Source organism: Humulus lupulus, chromosome 4 (genome assembly GCF_963169125.1).
Source record: "Humulus lupulus chromosome 4, drHumLupu1.1, whole genome shotgun sequence".
Classification (NCBI taxonomy): domain Eukaryota; kingdom Viridiplantae; phylum Streptophyta; class Magnoliopsida; order Rosales; family Cannabaceae; genus Humulus; species Humulus lupulus.
This window is the reverse complement of record NC_084796.1, coordinates 145751007-145775450: the sequence shown is the minus strand read 5'-3', so window position 1 is coordinate 145775450 and position 24444 is coordinate 145751007. Positions and strand designations below refer to the sequence as shown.

Sequence of the window (24444 nt, the reverse complement as noted above, 5' to 3'; positions counted from 1 at the left end):
TCCTCGACTTTGTGGTTAAGAGCATTATCTGCCGATTCGGGCTGCCCAAGAAAATTGTTTCCGACAATGGGACTCAGTTTGACAGCGACCTATTCACCGAGTTTTGCGAAAGGTACGGAATTGTGAAAAGTTTCTCCTCCGTGGCCTATCCTCAGGCGAATGGCCAGGTCGAGGCCGTCAACAAGACGTTAAAGGCGAGCCTCAAGAAGAGACTAGACGAGGCGAAGGGGGTCTGGCTAGAATAGCTCCCCCAGGTTCTCTGGGCATACCGGACCTCGCATCGGACTCCTACGGGTCATACTCCTTTCTCCCTGACCTTTGGGAGTGAGGCAGTCCTCCCTGTGGAGATTAAGGTACTTTCGCATAGGTTCCAGGCATATGACCAGGACCGCAACCACGAGCTACTGTGCACTTCCCTTGACTTGGTTGATGAAAGACGAGAAGATTCGCAACTCCAGCTCGTGCATTACCAGCAAAAGATCACTCACTATTTCAACTCAAAAGTCAAAAAGCGCGCCTTTAGCGTTGGCGACCTGGTCCTCAAGAGGGTTTTCTTAGCCGGTAAGGATCCCAAAGATGGAGTATTGGGACCGAACTGGGAAGGACCATATCAAGTCATTGAGGTCATTCAAGAGGGAACTTACAAATTAGCTCGACTAGATGGAGGGGCAGTCCCACGAACTTGGAATGCCGTTCATTTGAAGAGATATTATCAATGATTCCCTTGTAAGGCCTAAAAGGTCATTTTTTATGTATTAAGCAATGAGAAGTAACTTTCTGTTTATGATTGTACATGTTTACAAGTGTAACCTAAAGTAACCACGAAAGACCCTTTCCCAGTTACTTGGGGGGCATATGGTACCTGGATATAACTAGGTCGCCTTAAAACTTAGAAGTTGATTTAAATCGATTGATCGTTGTTCTTCCTAAAGAGCACGATATATTGATCAAAATTAACGCGAACTAAGTTTCCAAATTAAGTTCCTGGATATAACCAGGTCATAAAACTTAGAAGTTGATTTAAATCGATTGATCGTTGTTCTTCCTAAAGAGCACGAGATATTGATAAAAGTTAACACGAACTAAGTTTTCAAATTAAGTTTATGGATATAACCAGGTCATAAAACTTAGAAGTTGATTTAAATCGATTGATCGTTGTCCTTCCTAAAGAGCACGATATATTGATAAAAGTAACACGAACTAAGTTTTCAAATTAAGTTCCTGGATATAACCAGGTCATAAAACTTAGAAGTTGATTTAAATCGATTGATCGTTGTCCTTCCTAAAGAGCACGAGATATTGATAAAAGTTAACACGAACTAAGTTTTCAAATTAAGTTCCTGGATATAACCAGGTCATAAAACTTAGAAGTTGATTTAAATCGATTGATCGTTGTTCTTCCTAAAGAGCACGAGATATTGATAAAAGTTAACATGAACTAAGTTTTCAAATTAAGTTCCTGGATATAACCAGGTCATAAAACTTAGAAGTTGATTTAAATCGATTGTTCGTTGTTCTTCCTAAAGAGCACGAGATATTGATAAAAGTTAACACGAACTAAGTTTTCAAATTAAGTTCCTGGATATAACCAGGTCATAAAATTTAGAAGTTGATTTAAATCGATTGATCGTTGTTCTTCCTAAAGAGCACGAGATATTGATAAAAGTTAACGCGAACTAAATTGATAATTAGATTGTCTCGAGGTGGAAACACCTCATGCAAAAGTTCCACAAAAAAATTGAGAATATTAAAGGAAAAGGTGCGAAAAAGGAAGGCCCTAAGCTCCGCCAGGCTGCCCTGTGGAGGTCGCCGTCTCACCCTCCTCAGTTGCGCCGGAGACTTCCCCGGTCTCAGAAGGTGCTTCTTTCTCGAGGCGAGCTTTAAACCCCTCCAGCAAGGGTTCCCAGACGTCCGCTCCCAAGAAGGAGAAGTCACCTTCAGAGTTGTAGACCCAGCAATGGTAGAGCATATCCTCCATGGCGGTGCTGGAGGCTGCCTTCTCGGCTTCCAGGGCGGCCTTGGCCTCCTTGGCCCCGGCCTTCACAGTGTCTAGCTCTGCCCGCGCAGTGGCAAGGGCGGCTTTGGTTGCCTCGACCTCCTGAAGCTTGGGACGGGCTCCTTCCAGCTCGGCCTGCGCGGCCGCCAGGGCATCCTTGGTCGTCTGCAAGGAAGTCTGGTGGGTGGCCATAACCACCTGATGCTCGCTCCTCATATCCTCGAGCTGGGCCTTGGTCCGGGCTATGCTCCGGTGAAGGGCCAGGGTGCTCTGCAAAAACGGAGAGGCAACTGCCTTAGAAAAAAAAAAGAGGGAGAAAGGAAAAGTTGGGCAAGGCATGATAATCAAAAACCATAAAAGGGTGAGGTCAGCTTACCGTTAGGGCCATGCCCAATGAAGATTCCAGCACGCCCACCGGGCTCCTTGTTTCGATGGCCCTGAGCTCCATCTCGTTGAATTTATAGAAGTGGCTGACGGCGTAGTTTGCCGTCTCATACACCGTCCCCCGAAAGGCGTCTGGAATTTTCTCCAGGTCCTGGGGTCCACCGGGATGCGCACCTCGAGAGGCGCAATCGCCGAAGCCCTGGGCTCCACTCCTGTGTCCCAGATGAAGGCCGGACCTCGCTGAGGAGGCGGGGGCATGCTCCCCCCTACGGCAGGAGGAACAGTTTTCATGACCTGGGCGGCTGGGGGCTGCTCTTTCTCCTTTGCAGGAGACTTGGTGGGGGTCCCAGCGGTTTTCTTCAACGTCCGAAGCTTCTTCATTTTGGGCCCAGAGGCCCCGGCGGAGGAGTTCCCTCCGGTGAACACAGCTCGCAGACTCTTTCCTCCAGGCTGAGACATCTCTTCTGTCAAAACAAAGACATGGTTAGTACACAAGTTAGCAGTCATACAAAAAAAAAAAGAAAAAAAAAAGGCAAAATTCAAGTATGTATATATACTAAAGGGAATCCTACCCCCCGACCTAGAAGAAGAATCTACGATTACTACCATCGGCCCCGGAGCTTCCACGAGGTAATCTAAGGCAATTATTTCTTGAGCTGGCGCAGGTTCCGGATCCGAGGCTGTCTCAGGACTAGACTCTTCTACATATTGCCTAAGAACCGGAGCTACGGTACCCTCCCGGAGTGATGGCCATGACCGAAGGTTAGTCCCATACTCCTCAAATAGGACCGACCTAAAAGCTAGGGTGTTGTCTACAACTATGGTACCCCTAGGACGGCTACTTTCGTAATCCAACACGAGCTGGTCGACGCAGTGGGGCAGGGTTTCATCTAAGTCTGGGTCACTTCGATGGCATTGGACGATCTGTTTGGGATTGTACCTAGCTAGCCGGGGGTCAGCAATGGCCCTATCTAAGTTCCTAAACATGTATGGGTTACCTTGGCCGGAAGGACCTGCGGCTGCTTTGGACCGGATCCTCTCCTCGTCTGTTCTTTGGGCGACCTCCAGCGCCCGCTTCCTCGTCCTCACGAGGGGCACTTCGTCCTCCTCGTCCTCCTCATCTTCATCCCCCGCGACTTCCTCCACGATGATAGGCCTAGTATCGCGAGCTGGGGGAAGCGCCCGGAGCCTCCTCAGGTTCAGAGTCTGACTTGGGGAGATCAGCTTACAGGCCAGCATCATCTCGTCTGTCACGAGCTGATGATAGTCCTTTTCACTGGGGGGCAAGCCCGCCAGTGTCTCGTACTGGCTGCCGAGGATCACAGACTTCTCTGTCCTCGCGAAGATAGCTGCAGAATTATCCTAAGTCAAAAATGGATATAGGGGAAGCTAACCGATACTTAACTTACGAGCTAAGGTTGAAAGGAACTTACGAGGACGATTGAAGTAGTGCAGCTCGCAGTTTCGGAACCCCGTCGACATAAAGAATTGATCTTTGAAGTCGTTGGGGTGGCTGGGCAGCTCGATGACCGCAGCCGTGTTGGGGAACTGGGTTAAGTAATAAAACCCGTCACCTCGCCCCCACTGCTCCGGGCTGGCCTTGAGGCAGAAGAAATACAGGATGTCCGCAGGAGTGGGGACCTCCCACTCCTATTTCAAGAACAAGTATCTTTACCCCGCCAACAAACGGTATGAGTTGGGGGGGAGCTGGAATGGGGCCAACCTCACGAAGTTGAGGAAGTCGGCGAAGTACTGGTCCAACGGGAGGAAGGCCCTTGCCTTGAAATGTTCGTCGCTCCAAGATGAGAACGCCTCATTAAGCAGTGCGCAGCTCCGCTCGCCTTCTGCGGGAGGTCGGACAATCACGGATCCTCTCCCCAGCTCGATGTTATGGGAGAGAAATATTTTGTTGACCCTTGCCTGGTCAGTAATCTTTGAGACGATCCTCTCCGCCTTAAAGAACGCGTCGGGGGCCACCTCGAGCTCCCGTTCCACTGCTGGCCCGAAGTTGGGAATCGGGGATACAGCCATCACCTCCTTTCCCTTGTCTTGTTGGGAGGACGAGCTGCCTACAGACTTCTTGGGGGCGTTCCTCTTGGGTCCCATCTGGTCGCCTAGCGAACAAAAAGAAGAAATTTTAGAAAAAGGCGACCTAAAAGTGGAGAAGAATCTGAAAGTGTTTCCTTGACAGGAGCTGAGGTAAGCCCAGCCCGTGGAGAGTGAGACCACGCGGTTCTATGAACACGCGCCTGTGCTCCCAACAGATCCCCGATTACTCGGAATTCGTGTGTCAGGAGGGTCAGGATAGAATTTTCCTTGGAAGGAAAGTTTCAGTAGGCAAGAAAGGCAAAACCGCCTGTGAAGCGTGTCCCCTAAGCTACCCGGTTTTGCACCCAAAATACTGAATACTTTAAACCAGCATCCCAAAAATCCTACCCAGAAATTTTCCCCAGAAAACGCACCCTATAAACCATGCTCCTAGATGGTTCTCTACTGCAAAGATACCCTAACATAAAAGGCTTTCACCCTTCATGCCCACAAAAAACCAGCGAAACCTTGCATGAGGCTACAGTAAATATGTACCTAAGCTACAGTGAAAAATAATTTCAAAACATGCACAGTCAGGAGACTTACAGTATGTGTTGGTTGAGAAGAGGATGAAGGGATCTCCTAGGTAGGGGCTTCGTCGGAGTAGTTGATTCCAAAACTTCAAAGGAACCCTTGCACCTGAACTTCTTGAGCGTTAGGAATGGCGGTCGGAGAGAAGAGGGTTTCTTTTTTCTTTTGAAAATGAAGAGAGAAGAAGAAGAAAATTTCTGAAAAATTTCAAATGAACGGGTGGCCCATGCGTATGGTGGCCACCCCTTTTATATACGTGAAAGGCCACGTGAGGAGGGCCGTTGGATTTCCCTGATGTGGGATCCAAGGCTCTCCACTCGAAAGACGAAACGACGGCTGAGTATAGGCTAGGCCATTAAATGCGGTTATCGGAAGACGTACCGTCACCAACCACGATGTTCCACGTATTCGGCGCCTGCGTAAAATGTGGAATATGAAGAGTTCATGGGGAAGCCTAAAAGCCCCTACTGTGGCCCTATGTGACGTCGCATACCCGAGCAGGGGCTTGGGGGGCAAGTGCACGCCCTGATTTTCCCACGGGCTATTAGCGAGCTGAGATACGAACTGAACTGTATCAGCCATGTGGACATCCCCACAGACCGGAGCTACCATCGAAAGTGTAACGTCCTGCATTTTCGGGTACCTTTAAACGACTCGGGTCGGGATTTTTTCCCCCGGGTTAAGAATATTATTTTAAATAATATTATATTTTGTTTGTAAGTATTCCATGAGTTATTGCTAGCCAAAATATGAATTTTGTGATTTTAAAAGTCAAGATAAGACTTTCGGTCCTGGACCGACACAAAAACCCTGATCGGGTAAAAATCTCGGAAAATAAAACGAAAAATCATGGCAATTATATTTTGGGCATAAAATACATTCATAAAAGTTAAAGTTTGGTCAAAAATAATAAACCTAAAAGAAAATGGAAATTTTAGGGCATTTTGTGTTAAATGCCTAATTTTGCCGAAATGGGGAATTTTATTCCATGAATGGACCTTAGGTTAAATTTTATTATGTGATTAATTAAATTAAATGTGAGAGACATTTAATTTAATTAATTAATGTTAAGTTTGGTGATTAAAACTTAATAAGAGTGAAAAAGGTGTCAAAAGCCAATTTGGACTTTTCTTCTTATAAACCCTTATTAACCTTTATAAAAAAATAAAAAATAAATAAAAAAAATTAATGGTCACATATATGGAAAATGGTGGCTGGCCATGTGCTATTTTAGAGTGGTGTGAACCCAATTTTATAAAATTCAAATCCCATTTAATTAAGAAGTCAAGTGGGCAAGTGGGTAGAAAAGCACTCAAGTGTTTTGTGATATTTTGAAGAGTTGTGTGAGCCATTCTAACCCCCAAATCCGACCACTCTCCCTCCCTCATTCACTCTCATCTGATTTTTGAAGACTCTCTCAAGTGTTCTCTCCATTTTCAACCCCAAGAACACCAAAGAAACTTGGAAGCTAAGTCCTGGTCTAGGAAGGGTTTTCCCTAAGGTAAAGTTTCATTAATCTAGACTTTTGTCAAGTTTTAATCATAGAGTTTCAAATAGCTAATTACCTATGTTGTTGGAGGAAGTTGGTTAGGGTTTTTGAAAGGTTTTGAAGGAGTCAAAGCTTATAGGAAGGTCCAAACCTTAAGCAAGAACACCAAAGAGGTAAAAAGTTTACTTTTGATGAGTTTGTTGTAGGGTTTTTAGTTTTAAGCATTATTTTGTATATCTAATGCTTAGAGTTTCTTGTTGATGATGTAATAAGGTTATGGTAGTTGTTTAATAATTTTTATGATGCATGTGTATTGATTTTTGAAAATGGGAACCAAAACCCCCAAGGGTTTTGTAGGATACCCTAAAACAAAACATGTTTTAAGCTGTGACTTCCAAGGGGTCAAGTAGCCACTGTATATTGTTTTTGTGAAATTAAATTGTACTGTTATGTTGTTGAGATTGAGTACATAAAATTGAGCTTTTGAAACACTAAAAAATGTTTAGAAATGAGTAAGTTATGCTATTTCAAAGTTTAGGTAAAAAACTGTTTTTTCGTATTCTCATTTTCGGAACCAAGTTTGGACAGCCACTGTATAGGGCAAATGAATCCAGTTTTTTCTAAAATTTTGTGGACATATTTCTGGCATAACCTATTATTAGTCCACTGTAAAATTTGGTAAGAAAATATTGAACGGTTTGAAAGTTATTAACTGTCAAAGTTTGGAAAAAATAAGGACTTGAAAATAAGGTCATTTTTACCTCATTGTTGGAAAATGATTTCACCAATAAAAAATGCTCATTTTGACCTAATATTTTACAAAGACCTAAATGGCATAACAAAAATGGAATTGGGAAATTTTGGTAACAATTGGGTAAGTAAATTTCAAGTTAAGAACTAACGAAGTATGTAGTTAAAAATGTGAAAAATAGGTTTTTCACACTTAGTGTAAAAATGAGATTTTGGAACATAAGGTAAAAAGTAAAATTTTGTTTATTTCAAGATATAAATTGGTAAGTCTTGAAATCATATTTTCACTAAAATTACCCCTTTGAGTTTAAATGAATTATTTTTCTAGTAAGTAAAATTGATTAATTGTTTTTGGGAAAATTAATTAGTCAAGATGAGAAATTTATAACGGTTTTCCTAATTAAGACAAATTAGGCAATTTTCTTAAAACGGTTTTTAGATATTAAAACCTTAAGAAAAATAAAAGGAAAATTTAAAGAGTTTATTTTCTTTAAAAATAATTAAGGAATTTATTTGTATTTTCTGGATATAATACCGGCTAAAATCTTACATATTTTAACCGACTAGTCGAAAGTCCGGGTTAATAGTGATACCTTGAAAGAGTAAGATTTTTAGCGGGTTGTGGGGAAATACCATTGTGATACCCGAGCCTAGGTATCGAGACCTTAGGATAGGTCTCCCCGAGACTTAGGGTTTAGTCTCGAATATTTTGTATAACTTTCCTTAATAGGTTTAAAACCAAATAAGGATTATAAATCCTTACAAATGACTTTTATTAAAATGACCAAATTGCCCAAAATAATAATAATGAATTATTAGTGCCATAATTAATCCGAGTATACTGTATGGATAACTACAGTATTGGCTAAGCATAACTGGACTGAACGTTGGAGGGTGAAAACTTGCTGAGCGCTAAGGACTCCAAGTAAGTCAACTTATATTGTATGGCTGCAACATGAAATGATTATTATCTTGCATGTTAGTATAGGGATACATGCACATATATAGGCTGTCATAGAAAGTTGCTTAGAGACGTTAGTCTAGTGAGTGCTGATTTAGAAAATATGAACGGTAGAAGTCCGTCATATCCTAGACGGTTGATCCCCGTCACACTGCTTGATTTTATTTATGTCCGGTTCATTACCGCGACGAGTGGCCATGAGATGAGGATAAGCTGGTTAAACCTAGGGGCGCCAAGATAAATGGGACCTAGGGGCCCTCATGCTTACTTAATCATTGGACGGTTAGAATCCGAGCAAGTGCTCTGATAAGTTATTCCCGGATAGCAGCCGTGAATATTGGCCATTCCGTGAGAGTGCCTAGAGATACTAGGGGTTGCCAAGATAGAATGAGGTTGAACACCCTAGGGGCAGCTGCTCACCAGCACCACTGATTAACATAGAAGTCTCCGTAAAACCGTGTAAATTGGATTACGCTCTTGGATAAGTAGCGATGCCCTAGGTAACACGATAGTTACCCTTGATGAGAATATTTATTGGCTAGATCTTAGTGTGGAGACTCGGTTCTCTTTTATAGATTAGCAATTATGTTGGAGGGCGCATTACGTCTGAATTGTTGGAAATTGTCGAGCGTTGGTCTCGAATTATATGGTGATATAATATATCTGCTTGCTCTGGGATTTTCTGAGTGCAGGGATATAATTGTTGATAAGATATAGTTGTGATATAATATATCTGCTTGCTCTGGGATTTTCTGAGTGCAGGGATATATTTGTTGATAAGATATAGTTGTGATTATCTGCTTGCTCTGGGATTTTCTGAGTGCAGGGATATAATTGTTGATAAGATATAGTTGTGATATAATATATCTGCTTGCTCTGGGATTTTCTGAGTGCAGGGATATATTTGTTGATAAGATATAGTTGTGATATAATATATCTGCTTGTTCTGGGATTTTTCTGAGTGCAGGATTTTTATCTAGATATGAATTAATTTATCCTTGGTTATCAGGCATGACCATAAGTTTGCCAGGACGCTTTAGCGTTCTTGAAATTGATTGTGTAGGGTCCGGATGGGTCCGGAACCCTAATTCTCTACATGCTTTGTTTGAAAGTTGATCTTACTAAGCGTTTTCGCTTACCTAGTTGTTTCATGTTGTAGGTAAGTGCAAGGGCAAGGCAGAGCAGTGAGCGCTGGAGTCTTCCTTGCAAATGTACATGTGGACCGACCTTTTGGGAAGCCGTTTTATTTTTGGAAATGTTGTGTAATTTTCCTAAACAAGGCTCACTCTACTCTTTATAAAATATGTTTGTAACTAAATGTTAAGTATGGCCATACGACTTTTTAAAAAGTTTTTTTTTATATGGGTTTTTGAGACATTTTGTTAAATGAAAACATTTATATTTCCGCATTATCGAGTCTTGAAAATCCGGGTCGTTACAGAAAGATCCTACCTCATCAGCTCGAGGTAGCCTAAGGGTTCGCCAAGGATAGACTGAGTTGGACTCTGAAGGTCACAGGTCGAGGGAAGCATCCAGCTCGTGGTACGAGCTAGAGTTGGAGGCTGTGACCCCTTATAAAGTCAACCACGCAAGGTAAACGTGCATATATCAGACATCACGTGTCTGATATATCCCTGACTTCTCAGACACGCAGCGTGAACGTGCGTATTCAGACACCCACGATGGGTTGGGCCGTGCGACCCATTATCCCCTTACCTATTGATTTGACCACACTTATGTGTCAAGTTTAGGAATTAATCATGAATGTCACAGAGTTGACATGATAGGTAAGAAGGTCACGGGATGACTTTCTTACCAACTCCCAGGTGCCTTCTCCTATAAATATGGAGACCTTGGGAGTTACAAGGGGTTGGATTCTAGTGGGTAAGAAATATCCTATAAAAGAATACCAAGCATATAGCAATAATATTGACTGGTGGAGTAGAAGGATTTTAACCTTTGAACCACCTAAAAACATATTTGTGTCACCAGCCCATTCTCAAAAGATCATTCATCTATTTCGGTTCAACATAAGCACTAATCCCTTCCTCTTATTTTCTTAATTACCTGTTGGCAAAGAACTGCGTCAACAGTTTGGTGCTTTCATTGAGAGCAAGTTAGATTGGTGCTGTCGCAAACATCCAACTATGGTGACCACTCGATCCAGGCACGGTAACGAGACAGAGCAACATGATGGGCAGGAGGCTCATCATATCGCCATCCCCGATGAACAAATTCCTGAAGTCTAACAGCGGCTGTCGCAAACGATGAAAACTTTATTTTTATCCCAAACGATGCTTTTTCGATGCAATTTCGATGCTCTGCACTGAAATTTGACGAAAACTTTGGAGATTCATATTTTTTCACTCAAATGTCGGTTTCAGATGATTTTTTTTTTAATTTTGGTATTTTTTCGAGATCTACAAGATTAGAATGTTAGAGAGAGTGAGAGAATAAGAAATGTTAGAGAGAGAAAGTTTGGATTGAGAGAGAAAATGAGTATTTGAATGTTAGAGGTATTTTTGTCTAAAAAATTGAAATTGTCATATATTTGGGATAGTAAATTATGGTGGCATATTAAAAAATTTCACTAAGTTATTATGCGTATAACATGAAATTTTCCTTTTCGAATGGACTTGAGAAAAGTAGGTCAAAATTTGAATGTGCCAAAATACTCCAAAGTTTTTATTGAAGAAAGCTTTTTTAAATATATTACCCTAGACTTTAATAAAATAAATAAAATAATATTTTCTTCAATTTCTTTTCTTCTTTAAAGTATAAAATTAATCCAAAAAAAAATCAAAATAAAAAATAATATTAGATAGAAAATTTTACTATTCATATTTAATAATGTCTAATATTACTAAAAAATCCTAACACTATTAATATTTTCAATTTTGATGCTAAACATTCCTCTCATGCCTAAAAAATACCCCTCCCATTATATCAAGAATCTAAAACATTCTCTTCCTCTCTATCTCTCTCTCTTTCATTCTCACGAAATCCTCCCTAAAACCTACAGATTTGTATGATTTTCTTGTCGAAATCGTTGTTAGCCATCTCCATTGTCTCTGTGAAGTCGTCAATATCAAAGGAAACATCCATTTTGAGAGTTTTTGGAGGAGAAAAACCATGGGTAAGAATATTGAATCATTTTATCTGTTGGGTATTGTTTATTTACATTTTTTTTGGCTATTTTGAACAGATCTGAGCCTATATTGGTGTGTTTTTTGGGTTTTTTAGAAAGAATTCGTGATCTGCGTTTTTTTTTGTTTTCTGCAACTTTTTTGCTCGGTAGGAGCTCAATAACGGTTCGATAGGGGCTCGATAGTATGTAGACGAAGGTTCTTTTATGTGCTCGATAAGGATTCGATAAGGGTTCGATTAGACCATAGAATATTTGGTCTAGTTGTTTTCTCGATATTTGCTCGATATGAGCTCGATACGGTTCGATGAAGGTTTTTGTTAGGTTTTATGTTCGGTGTAAGAAATTTTAGCTCGATAAAAACTCGAAGATGGGCTCGATGGTAACTCGATATAGTTCGATTAAAGCTCGATAAAGCTAGACAATATTCTTTTTTCATGAATTTCTGAAAAATTGATAGTTTTTTTTACAATTTCAATTTTTTTTCCAACACAGGTTTTGTAACGCCCCGGGTAGCCAAGACTATTACATTGTGTGTTTATAAAGGTACAGGACTTGCTAATCAAGTCGTTAGTTGAAAAAAAAACATGTCACTAAAACCATTAATGAGCTAGGGTTAAAAGATTCTGGTCACAAAAGATACATTTCATATAAATAGCGTTTCGTACATGGGATCCCAAAAGAAATAAATTTTAAAGAACAGTTTACAAAATTTCATGGTATATACAGCTATTGGGCACTCTAAGGGCAAAATAGACATTTAGGGGGTGTTTGGTATGAGGTTTGAGTTTGGGGGAGTAGAGTTAGAGGGGTTTTAGATTAAGGGAATGTGAAACTCAAGTGTTTAAAGGGGTTAAGATTACCCTCAAATCAAGCTAAAAAATGGGATCCACTTGGAAACACAAACCTCCAAGCCATTAAAAATGAATTTACCAAACATGGGTTAGATTTGACATTCTTATTCCCACCAGACCAAACCCCCATACCAAACACCCCCTTAAATTTTTCCTGTTCCTGTCCATCCCTCGACCGTGGCGGCCGAGCAGCTGACTATGTACATTCCGCCTCTAGAGCTCTCCAAACCAGGGCTGATCAAGCTTACCCTTGCCTTTACCTGCACCACGTAGCACCCGTGATGTAACGCCCTGGATAGCCAAGACCGCTACACTGTGTGTTTACAAAGGTGTGAGACTTGCTAATCAAGTCGTTAAATCAAAATGTGTCATTAGTTAAAGTGTTCTAGGGCTAAAAGACATTTTGGCCTCAAAAGATACATTTTATAAATTATAAACAATTTACAGAAGGGATCCCCAGAGGTACAAAGTTTAAAAGCTAGTTTACAAAACTCAACAGTTAAAGGTAAACATTAGCCATACTAAGGAAAAATACAAGGTTCTGGTCCTCTCGTCCCTGTAATCTCCTCAACCGTGGCGGCTGAGCGGCCTGGCATGTATATTCACCCTGCAGAGCTCTCCAGTCAGGGTTGATCAATCTTGCCTTTGCCTTTACCTGCACCACGCAGCACCCGTGAGCCGAGGCCCAGCAAGAAAACAACATACACAACATATACGATATTATCAAACAAATATTCTAATAAGCATGTTCAAATGTTCAATCCATAGCATATAAGCATACTTCAAGGTACAAATAACCTCATCTATACTTAGATTATTCAACAATCTCATTAATCACATTCATAGCCAAATATAATAATTAATTAACTCAAATACTAGGGCTGACACCTTAGGTCGCACCCTCTGTTTAACCCACTGACTCCGGCCCGCTTAAACCGAGCTCAGTGCATAATAAGCTGTCCTCGGATACCAGTGTCCGAGCCGTGCCAATTGCACAAGTTAACCGTGGCACGCTTAGGCCGTTGGTTTACAATTTACATGGCATAATACCATTCTTTCAGTCATATATATTAGGGAGCCCTTAGTCCCATTCAAATATTCAACTGGGTGTAGTTTTCTTACCTTTGGCTTCTAGATGTACTAGTTACGGGCGATACCCCTTGAGCGCGATCCGATCCCCGAGTCCTAGCTTAGCACCTAGTCACAACCATGATGAAGGATACCATTAACAATCTTAAATGAGTTTTTAAACCAAGTTATAGTCCCCAGAACATTGAACTTCACCAAATATGGTAAAATATCCAATTCCAAGCACCCTAGGTTAAATTCCAAGCCTAAAATCTCAAAATCCCAAAATCCCTTAAGGGCCCCGGCATAGGCCATCCATGCCGCGACATGGCCCCAAACAGAGCCCTCCTAAGGCACAAAAACAGGTAAGGGCCGTGGCATTGCTTAGACCATGCTGCAGCCCGCCCTCCTTCCTCAGCATGCATCAACTTTGAAGGGCCGCGGCTCACCAAGAACTATGCCGCGGCCCGACCCTTCGAACCCAGAAAAACCCACCATTTTCAACCTCTAAACCTCACTTTTGGCCATCCCAAAGCTCCCAACTCAAAACCAATTAATAACAACATCATTAGAATGATTTAAACAATACAATTCCACCAAAAATCCAGCCTAACACTCACCAAAATCCCAATTCCAATTTATGAGATTTCAAACCTAAAAACTCAAAACCAGCCATGGAAATACTAAAATTCAACCATCAAACTTTGAATTGAAACTTACCTCAGTTGTAGAATCGTTCCTCCAAGAATCCCCTGACCAATCTTCAAAGTTTCAAGCCTCAAACTCCTCCTTGAATATCAAAATCACAACTATTAAAAACTCAGCCATTTTTCTTAAAGTTCCTAACCACAGAACGAAAATCAATGCTTACCTTGGCTCTAATTCAACCCTTGATTAGTTCCTTGAGCTAATCCTCTGATTCAGCCCTTCAATTCCCCCAACTTTCAGTTAATTCCCCTTGAAAACCAGGGTTTTTCCTTTACTAAGAGAGAGAAGGAGAGAAAGGTTGGTTTAAACTTGTGTCTACTATTTTCTAACATATTCCTTAAGTCTATCCTTAAGTTATCAGACTAATCCCAAAGCTCGGGGTACCGGAAACGTCCCCGAGGGCAAAATAATAAAATTCCCCGGTATTCCCGCTTAAACATCCTAACCTCAAATGTATCTCCAATTATTTATTTTCATAACCTGATAGTCTAAATCAATACCCAATACCTAAAATACCCCTGACTTGTCCAAAGTCAATCATAATGCTCCATTGTGACTTTTCCCGCTATCTAGCCCTAGGATCGCCCCAAGTCGCCGGCTGCAGATTTATCCACATAATAATGTGGTTCTCACAAATATCACATACATATATTTCACATCATCAATTATCATATGCTCACTATTAATCATGTAATTACGCATTTAAACCAACAAAATTCATTCTAATCCCAATTATGCCATCCTAGCACACTAATCAAGGCCCTTAAGCCTTATTAGTGATTTTGGGTCGTTACACGTGAGCCAAGGCCCAGCAAGGAAACCATAATATCACAGCATGAAGAATGACAATAATCAGACAACTCATAAAGCATAACCATATACTCAGTCATACATAGCATTCGCATAATCAGACATTCGGCATACTAAATCCGTCAAATCAACATTAATAACCAAGTCATAACAATCAGAGCCAACGCCCTTAGGCTGTACCCTCTGTTAACCCCACTGACTCTAGTCCGCTTAAACTGAGCTCAGTGAATATAAAGTTGTCCTCAGCTACCAGTGGTTGAGCCGCGCCCTGTGCGCCAATATAAACTTCGACACTCTTAGGCCGTTTGTTTTATATTCACATTGAATAATACTGTTGACCCTTGATTTGGCCAACGACATGGAGTCAAAAATACGACAGGAAAATGAGATGACAATTAAGAGTTTAATCTAATGGTAAAGAAGAAACACCAACAATTTATAGTGGTTCGGTCCCAATGAATGGTAATGACCTACGTCCACTTAGTGCTATTATTAATATTGAATCTCAATGTCGTGATCAAATAACAGGGTTCTTGAGTTTCACAAATCGTGGGAGAATTACAACAAGACGATGGATAATTGCACTATATGCTCTCTCTTTCAATATTCAGGAAAAAGATTCCAGAATCAAAAGTCCCTTCCTTGAGCTATTTCATGCATATTTATAGGCTCAAGGGGGTTACATGGGCCAATGGGCCTCCACCATCCTTAATAACTGTGTATCAAGATAATAAAGAGGAAATAATCAATGTAGTTATTACAAGATTACAATCTTTTAAGGAAATAAATCGAATCATACGACCAGCCTGGTCGTGTCTAATAGTCAGGCTTGACGAAGAAATATATAGTTGGTCGATACTCGTAAAGCACCGCCTTATTTTGACTCTGCCACGTGTCAACCACGTGTGAGAAATCCTTGCCACATCATCAGCAACCGTTTTTGGGTAAACATTTGCCCCCCAAGTTTACTTAACTGCGACCAGCATAAAGTAAACTTAGGAAATCGACCCTTTGCTTACCCCACCAAATCTGTCAGAGCCGCACATGCCTTCTTGAAAAAAGTAACCAATCATGTCCAATCAAGTCTTTTCGGTTTCCCAAAAAAAATTCTGATGGCTATTACACTTCCCCATACTTTGAAGAAAGTAATTTCATGATTACCTCTTTTATGGTGTCGCCATCACTATAAATAATACCCCAAAATCACGTTTTCACTTTTTACTTTTCACTCGCCTTCTTTTCTTCAAGAACTCTGAAGAACTTCGACCATTTGAGCCAAGGAAATCTCAGAAGCTCCTGTTGCTGATCTAAGGAACTATTCAAGCTCTCAAAGCTTTCGTGTTCATACCCCACCTTTCATCCAAGTAGGTTTTACGAACTTTTTAGTCGTTTGAATTGCCATGCAAAATCATTTTTTATTCGTTTCGTATCTGAGTTCTTGGCTGTTCTTGACTGAAACTGACTTGGGGTAAATGGGCATTTTGATCGATGCTTGATAGGGTAGTGAAATAACGTTTTATAGGAGTTAGGAGTCAGTTTGGTAGTCGAGATTGTAGATTTAGGGCGTAAAATCGAAGTAAAAATTCAATTTTTAAGCTAGTTGAAAAACTGGGTTTTCCCGCCCTTTCAGAGTCGAAAAAGCTTTTTCTGAAAAACTTTTTACTTCCACTGTTTAATCTGTTTCTCAAACTGCTTGAATAAAATTTAGTGTTTTTGTTAGAATGCTGCTGGCCGTATAAAAGCTTAACTTTTATACGCGAGCAACGTTATTCCAACTCTCAACACAGGCTTTTAGGCTTTACTTTCTCACCTCCCCCTTTCTCTGTTTGCAACTTTTCATGCAATATCCGTGGGGAGGTGAGAGGCCTATCAACGACAACTTGCTAGCCCAATTGCTAGAGGACGAGGAGCAACCATCACTGTTGATACCAGAAATTCCTTTTTCTCGAGCTACCCCGAACATTTCATCGTCCCCACGTCAAAATATGGGTCGAGTTAAGTCTAAAGCCCAGAAAAAGAAACCTTCTAATTCTTCAAATTAGCTTGCTTCTCGGGCTGAAAATCCCTCAACCAGCGGTCAAGAAAGAAATATCCCCGACCCTAGCATCCAAACTCACGCTCAACTTCGAAACGCTATTCAACCAGATGTTGAATGGTACGTCGCCCCTCCTAGCCGAGTAACGGTTACGATGATTGCAAATTATTAAAAAATACGGACTTCCCAGGGTGACCCTAATCCAACCTACCAGAGACCAACGAGTGAATGTGCCTGGAGGCACCTTCAGCGCCTGGTCGAGGTACCACATTGAGGCAGGGGCGATCCTACCTCTCCATCCTTTCTTCCAAGGAGTGGCCAACTATTTCGGGGTCGCTCCTTTTCAAATAACCCCTAACGGATATAGAATTCTCTCGACACTCTATATCCTTTACAGCCATAAGAAATGGCCTGTCCCCATGCCACATGAGGTCAACTACTTGTTCGACCTAAAATCCAACAAAACACGGGGTTCTTCCATTTCTGCCACCAGGAAACGACACGCACTTTCCTGAGTGATACTACATTCATATCCAACGTGGGGAAGTACCATCTAGAGTATTTTCTGACTACCGATATGGTCACGAACAACCTGGCCTTCACTCAAGGAGGTAATTTCTTAGCCCTTCTGGTCGTTTATTTCCCTTTAATTCTTCCTGCATTCCCCTTAGAGATTTAGTGTATTTCAAGCCCATGGTTGCGACCGGCTCCCACTCCATACATGGAAATCCAATCAGCACTCTTGGCCAGCCTGACTGATGTAGAGAAGAGCATCAAGCATCTGGTCACAGAGGTTAACCTAAGGCTGGTCAGGCTTTTGGCACCTCACTAGGATGTGAGGGAGTCAACAGCGGGAAGTGCCACTGGCGAGGAAATTCCCGAGCAGCACCCAAACGTGTCACAACCTCAAAGGAGGAGGACAACTGGAGTGACAATCAGGGAACCCTCCAGCACCCCGCGAGCTGCTGCTCCCTCCGCCCCACTGGGAAAGGGAATAAAGAAAGCCACCGAACCTCTCGTGCCTCTCGATGAATCTTCGGATGAGAACGGTACAGATCTCTCGCTCTTAGATAGTTTGCCAATTCCCTGTCACTTGTTTGATGGGGACGATAATTTTAAGTACACTCCCAATTTAGATTCAGACTTCTTCATGCCAGAGAATGAGTGTAACACTAGTAGAGTATATAATGTAGCGACCAGTAATGATAGCTCGGGTATTTTACTTACAATTTTCTTTGTTTCTTTTCCTGACATAACATACTCAGTTGTTTGTACTATCTCACTGTTCGTGTATTTGCTTTCTTGCAGACATGGAATCCGAAAATGTATTTGATATGTACTGTGCTCCCGAGGCTCCTGCGAGCAAGAAGAAAGCGAGCAGGCGGCATCATGGGGAAAGCAGTAAAGCGCCTCCAGCCAAGAAAACCCATACTACAGACCCTTCGGCAGACGGTCCTTCAGAAAATGCAACACCACCTCCTTCTCCCCTCGAGCAGCAAACTCCGCCTGCTCCAGTTGGGTCAACACCTTCCCCACCGGCTCCAGCTGCCAGACTCAGCAAGCTGCCCCTGCTTCCACAAGGGGCGACATATCGAGTCGTGCCCTAAGATCGGCCAAAGACAGGATGGCAAAAATTCTAAGGCACGAGCGTTGCCGAGAAGCGATGGCTGGGATAGAGACGATGGACGTCGACCAGATCTTAACCCGCGCACTAAACGAGCTCGCAAGTGTAAGTTGTATTTTTCTCTTTAGACTTGATCCTCTTATATATTATAGTCAATTTAACTTTCGCGCCGATCGCAGGCAATGCTAACCGTTACTACTGGCCGGCTCCTCTCGGGAGTTATCACCGAGCAGTCCAAGTCATTCGAGCAACGGCACGCTAAGGAGCTCAAGGTTGTTGAAGCAAAACATGCCGAGTAGCTTAAGGCAGTCCATAAGACAAACGCAGCATTGCTCGAGGAGAAAAACAAGCTGGTTGCGGAGTTAAAGGAGAAGCAGACTTCTCTGGACAAGGCCATCGAGTCAAGAGACCAGTATAAGGAGTCTAACCGCATCAATTACCGCGAGACAAAAAAGCTCGAGGAAGACCTAATTGCGAGTAGACAAGAGGCTGCAACGCTGGAAGGTCGGGTCGAGGAACTTGAGAAAGCCAATGCCAGTAATCTGGAGAGATACAAGAATGCCACGGTTAAGTGTTTCTATGACTTCTAGAAACACAACCAGGAGGCCAACTTCAGCTATCTTACCGAGCGCACGAGGCATGCTGAGATAGCCTGCTGCGTTGCTCGCCTGGCGGAAGAATAGAAAGCAAAGATACCTGCCTCGCCTGAAATCTCCTTAGCCACTGGCGTGGAAGGGGCGGACAATGAAGCTACAACTGTCGTCGACCAGGACACCCCTCAAGATCCTCCTGCCTCGTATTCTGCTATTTTTCTTTTATTCTTTTATCTTTTAAATACACAACCTACGGGGTCGTGGTGTAAAGATGATATAATTTTGATTGCTGCGCAGGCAGCTATTTTTTCCTTTTATCAAACAATTACATCCGAGCAGTTACTGCTCGCGGTGTAAAAGAATTTCTTTTGATATTATAATATTTGCACTTTATCATAACATTTGTTTGCATGACCAAACCTAGCATAGTACTTTGGTTTGATTTAACAAAATACAAAATTTTGAAAAATACTCTAAGTACCCTAGTATGCTTTCACTTATTTTGCTCATGTGTTTACATACCTTTCGATATGCCTTGCTTATTAGATTCCTTATATGCCCCCCAAGTGATTGAGGAGCTTTAGGTCCTTAGTCACTTGCCTTGACTAAAACATGTTCGAACATTACTGCTCGAAGCAAAGGATTTAAAATGATAATACAACAAAACAAGACATGTAATGAGCAAATACTTGTAGTAAATACAATAATTGGCAAGAATGACTGGCTACGCACAGTCCCTTACATTTCTCGTAATAAATGGACAAAATGTGTCTGTACGAGTGATCAATAAGATCTTACACTTATAAGCGATTAGTCACATGAAATGACCAACCCTTTTTCATAACTTGTAAAAAATAAAATTAGCACAAGCCAATTATTTAAGAAGAATTGTTCATTGATAGTACTTGCGTAGGTGTTCTCCATTCCAATAGCAAGGAATGAGATCTCCATGTAAGCGAGCAAGTTTTTAGGTGCCTAGGTGGAGGACTTCTTCAATCTGGTATGGCCCTTCCCAATTAGGTTCGAATACTCCAGCAACATGGTCGCGGGTGTTTAGGAAAACTCTTCGAAGTACTAGATCTCCAACATTGAATTTCCTTTCACGCACTTTAGAATTGAAATACCGTGCGACTTTTTTCTGGTAAGCAGCTACTCAGAGTTGGGCTTGCTCACGCTTCTCATTGATTAAGTCCACGGATTCCATCAATAGTTGACTGTTAGAGCCTTGATCGTACGTTATTCTGCGATGCGAAGGTGGATCTAACTCAACAGGCAACATAGCTTCGTACCCATAAGCCAAGGAAAATGGGGTATGACCTATTGCTATTCGGTGGGAAGTTCTGTACGATCAGAGGACTTTGGGCAACTGTTTTGGCCATGCCCTCTTAGCTTCTTCCAGTCTTTTCTTTAGAGTATCCTTTAGCATTTTTTTGACTTCTTTGACTTGTCCATTCGCTTGGGGATGAGAAACTGAAGAAAAGCTCTTGATAATCCCATGCCATTCGCAAAAATCCGTGAATAAATCACTATCAAATTGTGTGTCGTTATCTGAGACGATTTTCCTTGGCAATCCATAGCGACATACGATGTTTTTTACCACAAAATCCAGCACCTTCTTGGTCGTTATGGTTGCAAGTGGCTCGGCTTCGGCCCATTTAGTGAAGTAATCGACGGCAACCACAACATACTTGACGCCGCCCTTTCTTGTGGGCAAAGATCCGATTAAATCTATACCCCACACTACAAACGGCCACAGACTTTGCATCTGTTTCAACTCATTAGGGGCTGCTCGTGGGATTTTGGAGAACCTCTGGCACTTGTCGCACCTCTGCACGAATTCCATCTAGTCTTCATTCATTGTTGGCCAGAAATACTCTTGCCTCAAGATCTTTTTCGATAGGCTTTGCCCCTCAGCGTGGTCCCCACAAAAGCCTTCGTGTACCTCTTTCATCAATTCCTTGGCCTTTTCTTTTGAAATACATCTGAGGAGTGGCATTGAGTATCCCCTTCGGTACAAGATTCCATCGACCAAGATATACCTAGCAGCTTGTCGTTGAAGGGTCCTGGCTTTGTTTCTGTCCGTTGGTAACACGCCTTGGGACAGATACTCTATGTATGGTGCCATCCATGTATCTGCTACCTGGATCACCAGAGTGGTCTCCTCTGCTTGGATGCTTGGCACAAATAGCCGTTCAACTGGCACTATGTTCAGAGTATCAGTATCCTTCGCACTTGCTAACTTGGCCAAAGCATCAGCATTTGAATTCTAGTCGCGAGGTACTCGATGAAGGGTGTACTTGTCAAACTGCGCTAATAGATCCTTTGTTTTGTTTAAGTAAGCAACCATCTTCAAACCTCAGGCCTGGTATTCTCCCATGACTTGATTTACTACCAGCTGAGAGTCACTGTAGATGTCAAGTACCTTTATATTCATGTCCCTGGCTAATCGTAACCAAGTGAGCAACGCTTCATACTCAGCCTCGTTGTTAGAAGCAGTGAAGTCAAACCTGATTGCGTAGTGAAATCGATGCTCTTCAGGCGTAATCAGAATCACACCTGCCCCTGTGTGATGCTTATTAGAGGAAATGTCTATAAATAACTTCTATGAAGGAGTTTGGTTCTGAGACTCAGGCTCTTCGAGTTACTTGCTATCTGAAAGTCTAGTGAACTCTGCAATGAAGTCAGCCAGGGCTTGCCCCTTTATTGCTGCTCGCGGTAAGTAAGAGATATCGAACTGCCCAAGTTCGACCGCCCATTTCAACAATCTGCCTGCAGCCTCTGGCTTTTGCAGAACTTGCCGTAGAGGCTGGTTGGTCAAAACCGTGATTGGGTGAGCTTGAAAGTAAGGGCGCAATTTCCTGGAGGTCAATATTAAGCAATAGGCTAACTTTTCAATAGGTGAGTACCGCAGCTCTGCCCCAACTAGCCTTTTTCTTACATAATAAACAACCTTTTGTACGCCTTCTTCTTCTCTTACTAAGCAGCACTAGAAGCGTATTCTGTGATCGCCAAGTAGACAAACAAAGTTTCCTTATTGACTGGCTTCGATAGAATGGGTGGTTGTGCCATGTGAGTCTTCAATGCTTGGAAAGCTTGCTCGCACTCATCCGTCCATTCAAATTTTTTGTTGCCTCTAAGTAGATTAAAAAATGGGACGCACTTGTCCATTGATTTGGAAATAAATCTACTCAGAGCAGCAATTCTTCCGGTCAAACTTTGAACATCTTTGATCTTTACTGGCGATTTCATATCGACCAGGGCTTTCATCTTCTCGGGATTGGCCTCAATTCCTCTCGAGTTAACTATAAATCCCAATAACTTCCCTGATCCTACTCCGAAGGAGCATTTGAGGGGATTCAGCTTCATCTGATATTTGTTCAAGATGTTGAAGCATTCTTGCAAATCCTCGATATGCCCTTCTGCCTTCTTCGACTTAACTAGCATGTCGTCGACATAGACCTCCATGTTTGTGCCGATCAGCTCCCTAAACATGTGGTTGACCAGTCGCTGGTAAGTCGCACCAGCGTTTTTCAAACCAAAGGGCATTACTTTGTAACAGTAAAGCCCGGTGTCAGTCCGAAAGCTAGTGTGATCCTCATCAGGAGGATGCATACTAATCTGATTATACCCGGAGTATGCATCCATGAAAGAGAGAATCTCATACCCTGCAGTGGCATCGACCAGATGGTCGATCCTAGGGAGTGGGAAACAATCCTTAGGACAGGCTTTATTGAGGTCTGTGAAATCCACGCATGTTTGCCATTTTCCATTCAGCTTGGGAACTAACACGGGATTAGAGACCCATGATGGATAAAAAACTGCCCTGATGAATCCATTCTCCTTGAGCTTCTCGACTTCTTCTTTTAAGGCCTTTGATCTATCTTTGTCGAGCAGCCTCCTTTTTTGTTGTACTGGTGGAAATTTTTTGTCTATATTAAGGACATGGATAATGATTGCAGGGTCTATTCCAACCATGTCTTTATGCGACCAGGTAAAGACCTCCTGGTTTTTCTTCAAAAATCCCACCAACGCTTGTTTTGTGGTTGTCTCTAAGTTTTTACAAACTTTCACAACCCTGGTTGGATTTTCTTCATCGAGTTGGACCTCTTCAAGGTCCTCGATGGGTCCTATTTCTTCCTCAAAATCCCCAAAGCAAGGATCTAAGTCTCTATCCTCACTTTGGGCAATGCCCTATTTGGTGACATTATCACCTGATTGGGCCTGTACATCAACTGCCATTTGCAACTCTTTTCCAGGAACCTCCCTCGACACACCTTTCTTCACTTTAGTTATTGAGGCATTGTATCATTCCCTTGCTTCCCGATGATTTCCCAGCATGCAACCTACACCTGCGTCTGTTGGGAATTTCATGGCAAGGTGCCATACTGAAGTGACGGCTCGTAGGCCGACCAGAATTGGCCTCCCAATTACAGCATTATATGTTGAAAGACAATAAACTACTATGAAAGTAGTGAGTAATGTCCTGTTAGCAAGTGCAGTACCTGCTATAATTGGAAGCCTAATCGACCTAATTAGGGCTATCCCTTCGCTGGAAAAACCATAGATGGTTTGGTTGCATGGCTCCAGGTCCCTGACGGACAACTTCATTCTCTCCAGTGAAGACTTGTATAGGATGTTGACCGAACTTCCTGTGTCAACCAACACCCTCTTCACCATCATGTTGGCAATTTGCACGTCCAGGACCAGCGGATCGGAGTGTGGGAATCGTACGTGCTGGGCATCATCTTCAGAGAAGGTTATCAATTCCTCCTCTGTTCGAGCCTTCTTTGATGCTCGATCCTCCACACTCATCATCTCGATGTCCTGGTCGCAGTGTAAGGTTCGATTGTATCGTTTCCTTTCCTTCCCACTATCCCCTGCAAGGTGTGGGCCGCCGCAGATGGTGAATAAAGTGCCCGCTACAGGAGCTGGCTGTAAAGGTGGCGAGCATTGGCGTGCAGGCGCCTGCTCGTTGCCACCTTGAGCCTCGCGCTGAGACCCTCCTGCGGCTCGCACATACCTTCTTAGATGTCCCTGTCTAATTCGGAACTCAATTTCGTCTTTCAACTGGTTGCATTCTGATACGAACCACACCAACGATTGTGGTGAAACCCGACACCAAATATGGCAGCCACCAAGAACACACGAAATTGGAATAAAGAACCGCGACCCAATGCTTAGCCAAGCACGAACCTTGGTATGAGGAAGACACCACAAACGGGGATGGGAATCCGTTTGATAAGTCGGATTGAACGCCACAAGGAATACCCTTGATAAGTTCGAATAGTCTCTTCAAGAACTCAAGAAGAAAACCTCTCAATTTTCATTTCATCAAAATCTGCCATTCCCAAACGTTTACAAAGGCCTAATATAGGCGAAAATTACATCAAGACAAGCCCCTTTGTCTT

The 24444-nt window shown here is 42.4% G+C and overlaps 1 long non-coding RNA gene across 1 annotated transcript; it reads left to right on the top strand.

The window, feature by feature from the left end:
- The first annotated feature begins 6094 nt into the window (after positions 1-6094).
- Positions 6095-9608, top strand: LOC133829211 (uncharacterized). Its single transcript, XR_009891622.1, has 3 exons — positions 6095-6661; positions 8098-8163; positions 9359-9608. It is a non-coding gene; the product is annotated as an uncharacterized LOC133829211 (long non-coding RNA).
- Positions 9609-24444: the final 14836 nt, after the last annotated feature.